The sequence below is a fragment of the Nannospalax galili genome, unplaced genomic scaffold (genome assembly GCF_000622305.1).
Source record: "Nannospalax galili isolate Female #2095 unplaced genomic scaffold, S.galili_v1.0 scaffold1082, whole genome shotgun sequence".
Classification (NCBI taxonomy): domain Eukaryota; kingdom Metazoa; phylum Chordata; class Mammalia; order Rodentia; family Spalacidae; genus Nannospalax; species Nannospalax galili.
The window spans coordinates 2,511,169-2,516,631 of NW_008348580.1; positions in this window are offsets into that span (position 1 = coordinate 2,511,169).

Below are 5,463 nucleotides of genomic sequence, written 5' to 3' on the forward strand. Positions count from 1 at the left end.
TTCTCCTTGTACACACACACACACACACACACACACACACACACACACACGGTAAAAATATTAAAAAGCCTGGATCAGAGTTTTATTTTAGTTATTTATTTTTTGAGACAGGGTCTCTCTGTAGCCTCAGGTAGCCCAGAACTTACTATGTGACCAGCCTGGCCTCAGTCTCGCAGAGATCTGCCTGTCCCTGCCTCCCAAGTCCTTGATTAAATGTGTGTGCCACCATGCCTGGCTGTTATATTATTTATTTTATTTTTTTGGTCTTTTTGAGACAGGGTCTCCCTGTAGCCCCAGCTGGCCTGGATTCACTGTGGAGACCAGGCTGGCCTCAAACTCACAGAGATCCACCTGCCTCTGCCTCTGGAGTACTGGGATTAAAGGTGTGTGCCACCACGCCTGACTATATTGTTGTTTTTAAACTGAATACTTTCAATTTTTGTCTAGTCTCAGGACATTCTTGCACAGTGTGTCTTTGGAGGTCTCGGTGGGTTTTCTAGTCAAGCTTTCTACTTTCCCATAGTCTGGGGTATGAATGAGTAAAAACTGGACAACCAGAAGGATAAAAACTGTGACGGGTAAAGGCTCAGATCCTAGGTTCTAATTGCTCCCATTTATTGGGTAATCTTGACCAAGTTACTTAATTTCTTGGTGCCTCAATTTTCTTACATGTAAAATGAGAATAGTATTGTCATCACTGGCAGGAGACTTAGCCCAGTACTGCTGCCAGTTAGTCTGAGGAGTTTCTCTACTTAGGAACTTCCACTCAGGTAAAGGTGGATGCTTGACTATGCTGAAGAGAATTCCAGGACAAGTCAGAGTGCATTTATTAAGAAGAAATAAGGAACATTACATGCTAGATTTAAGCTTGGGAGGGGTGAGACGGGAGAGAATGCTTAAGGACGGTATATACCCCCAAGACATGGGTGCCAAGACTATTTTTATTTTTATGTGTATGAGTGTATTGCTTGCATGTGTGTAGGTGCACCTGTGTTGTGCAATGTCTGCACAACAGAGGTCAGAAGAGGGCTCTGGATTCCCTTGGAACTGAAGTTATGAACAGTTGTTAGCTGCCATATGCATGCTGGGAACTGAACCCAGGTCCTCTGCAAGAGCAGCCAGTACTCTTCACCACTGAGCATCACTCCAGCCCCTAGATTCTAGAGATAATCATCTTTAGCTGTTTTTTACAATGACCATATATATGATTCTGTGGCTTTCTAAGCCACACTGTTCAAGTGATATAATTTACAAAAAGGTTTAAAGATTAAGCAAAGTTTAAAAACTAAGTAAAAAAATATGAGAGCTGTTTACTTAATTTTTTTTAATCTTGAATTTCCGGCTGGGTTGTGGGATTGCATGCATTTAATCACAGAACTCTGAAGTGGAGGCAGGAGGATCAGAAGTCCAAGGCCAGTTTCTGCTACATTGAGAGACAGAGACCATCCTGGGCTACATGAGACCCTGTATCAAGAAACAAACAAACACCCGAATTCCTTTTGTAAATGAAATTGTAAAGTGGTTTTGAAATGGCAAAGCTGACTCCATTTTGTTCTAGCTGTATTTCTACCTAGTCTCCCCAGCTCTAACTGCAGTCAGCCCTGAAGGCTGCACTGGTAGTGTCAGGGGTACATTGTCTCTATAATACTGGGAAACTTACAAGTAGCTGGGTAGCACATCCTCCACTCAGCTATTTCTGCATCTCCATGGACCCCACTGTTGATTCAATACTGAGGAATTTGTTTTTCTTAACCAAAACTTTTTTGTTAACTGAAATCTTTATTAATTGACCTGCCCTGGTCTGGTGTAACTATGGATGATGTAATGTGGCTATAGACATTAGCTTTGCCCCTGGAATGATGTGATTGTGGTTTTAAGCTTTATAAACCCCACTCTGCCCCCTCTCAGGGTTGAGAGTTCTTTTGGGTGTTAGCCCCCCTCTCTGCCTGTGGGCTAATAAAGGACTCCTAATTTGACCCCAAACTGTGTGGCACTGTGAGGGTGTTTATAGTTTTATGAAATTCATTGTTTAGGTTTGGGGGTGGGAAGAGTACAACATTATTCTGGTCTTAAGTAAATATAGTTTGCTTTAAACATTCTCATTTGAGATGTCTTCAGAAAAACTATTTCTGAAGGCAACTTTAGTTTTATCAGTTGTATTGAAACTTGTTGACTCTTAGCCATCAGAAACACTAGATCACAAAATGAGTTCTTTTCCTTTCCTATGTTTCCTTAATTTTTTTTTTTTTTTTGGTCTCCTTATCTTGTTCAGTACTAGGTTTGTTATAAAGATGAAGTAATTAAATTTGTGAAGAGCTTAGAGCAGTGCCTGGCACAAAACAGTATCACATAGGTATTAGATAAGTAAATTGTAGAAACAGTGGTTAACTTAATAGCTGTGAATATCCTTACTGCCAACGTTGTGATCACAAAATATCATTTCCCACTCAAAGAAAGCAGGGCTTCTAGGAGAAATGGCTGATTCCTGTCTGAGACAGGAAATCACAAATGAGCCTTCAATTTCTTAGGAAGCCATTTTGAAGCAGTTCCTACTGGCCAAATAAAGGATAATTTGAATCTCTATATGGATAGTAAATCCAGGAGACTGAACCTTGTAAATATGTCTAAATCCATTAATTTATGCATGAGTGTGTAAAATTTAGAGGGATTGAGCTGGAAAGTTAGAAGGAGGTTGAGATTATGGAGGTGTTACAGTAATTGATAAGGATCTCTAGGGTTACATACAATGAGAGTGGGTATGTAGAATGGAAGACCAAATTATAGGAGAGAAGGTAGGCTAACTGAGAGGCCTGGTTATTGAAAAGGTCACCTACATGTGTACTGATATCACCAAAAACATTTGGGAGCAATGTTGGACCTTAGAATGAGGCCTACTGATCTGGAAATCGCATAGAAAACCTCTACATGAATTATGGGTGATAGATATAGTATAAACTTCAAAGGAGCTGGTGCTTTCAGTAAGTCTGGAGGCAGTAACTGACTGACATGGCAATGTGAAATAAGTAGGGTATCTACCATCTTCCAGGACATCGTATACATGGGGGGGGGGGTGCAGAGATAATAGCCATTAATTGAGTGGTATAAAGGGAAATTGTATGCTTAGCTGAGAGAGCCAGATTTCAGATACAAAGAGTGGTTAATGGCTCATTTCAGCATTTCAGAGGTGGAGGAAGGAGGATTAGGAACTCAAGTTGGGCTAAAGGAGGCTGTGTCTCAAGTCCACCCCCCACTTCCTCCAAAGGAAAGTCCAGTATTTGAAGATACATAAAATTTTCCTGGGCTGGGCTGGGTGGTGGGAGTGCAGTGAATCAACAACTTTGGGGACATGATGGCTTTTGCCTGTAATCTCTTCAGGGTTAGGAAGGCAAGTGCAGGAGGATCACAGCAAGAGGCCAAACCAGCCCGGGCTGCATATAGAGTTCCAGGTCAGTCAGAGCTACATAGCAAGATGGGGTTTTGAAACAACAACAAAACAAAACAAAACAAAACAAAGCCAAAAAGCCATACACGAACAAACAAACAGAAACAGTTAAGAGTACATACTTTTGTTTTAGAAGACGTCCTCTTCTGGACTTGGAAGGTGTTGCAGGTCAGAGTTCACAAAAAATCACCAACACCATTTTAGTAGAAAGTAGCAAGGAAATATTTTATTTCCACCAGCGGGTTGTCTTATCTTGGGAGTAGAAGCAGCCCCCGAACATTAACTGTTTAGGGTTTTTAAAGGATTACAGAAAGCATAAACAGAACATCTGTGAGCCAATCAGGTTTGTACAGCATAGCAGAATTTTTTTTTTTGAGACAGGGTCTTCCTGTAGCCCCAGCTGACCTGGAACTTGCTCTGTAGACCAGGCTGGCCTTGAACCCACAGAGATCTGCCTGCCTCTGCCTCCCAAATGCTGGGATTAAAGGCGTGCGCCACTACGCCTGGCTAGCATAGCAGAATTTGAATTCACCAATCAATAGTCTGTTACTATGTGGGCAAGCGAGGTAAGTGTACAACTTGACAATTTTAAAATTAGTCAACTACCTAGCCATAACAAGCATTGTAACAGAAGTCAAAATCAGCAGTTATCAGATGGTCAATGAATTAAAGGGTGGTCTTATACTACATGTCAAGGTGACCTGAAATAGCAAGTGAGTTACAGAAGCAAAAACAAGCAGTTAGCCAGATGCAGAATGTCTGAGATTAGCACATTCCACTGGTTTGTGGTTGAGCTATTTCTTCGAACTCAAGGCTGTTTTCTCCTTTTAAGTATTTCCCGTAAGGGGAACAGAGGTTTACTGTTAAAATAGCTATTCTGAGCAAGATGGAGTAACTCAGGTTAAGTTGCAAATATAGTTCATTCCCCACTCCTGTTGAGAGTAAGGTTAATTCTTTGATTTTTTTAAGTGAAGTTGTTTGTACTGGCTTTTTAAATTTTTTTTTAAATTTTATGTGTATGTGTGTATTGCCTGCATGTAGGTAAGTGCACCCATGTCATGCAATGCCCATAGAGGACAGAAGAGACTCTCAGATCCCCTGGAACTGGAGTTATGGACAGTTGTTAGCTGCCATGTGGGTGCTTGGATTCGAACCTGGGTCTTCTGCAAGAACAACTAGTGTTCTTAACCCCTGAGCCATTTCTCCAGCCCCTGTACTGGCTTTTTAATACCATAAGTTTGACTGCCTGGAGTCTTTACTTTAAAACTGTTTAATTTTTACCTTTTATTTTTATTATTTTGAAGAGGTAACTCAATTTGCCCATGAGGAATTAGGACACAGACTGTTCTGGCTTCCTCCATGCTGAACAGGGATGTAGGGTGTGGCAATTGGGTACCCCTTCAGTGGGTCTATCTAAAAGACTCTCAAATTGAGACATGAAGGAGAAGTAAAGGCAAGAATAGTTAGCATTACAAGTTCTAGACAGGGAACCAGAAAAAAATCAGAAAAGGGCAAACTTTAAACGTTTAAATTAAAGTCCATTGGAATTTTCTGGTGAGGGCTTCCAAAAGCATCCATTTATCGGGTTCTTTTCTTATTTTTCTTTGGACTGCCAAGACTGGACTCGAGAGTGATGAACTTAGGATTTGTTTTTAGGTACTCTGATAGCTGTTGGAGTGGCTAGAATCAGTAGATAGGGAATAAAATAAATTTAGTCATCATTTTAGAACAATAGCAGCTGTAGGTGGGCACTATAGTATTGGAGACCAAGATTTGAAGTCTTATACCTGAGTAGTATTTTCTTATTAAGAACAAAATCATTACTGAGAAATAATTGTTTAAATAACATTTTACCTGGATTTAAGTCTAATGTCTGGAAGATACAATCCTTTGGATTCTTAAAGAAATATACTGATTATTTTTTGGTTAGACTTTCCTTTTGGGTGTTTAGGACCATATAGTTGGACCAAATAAACCAGTTTATTTTTACTTTAAGGTTGGTTGAGGATCTGGTTCTCAGG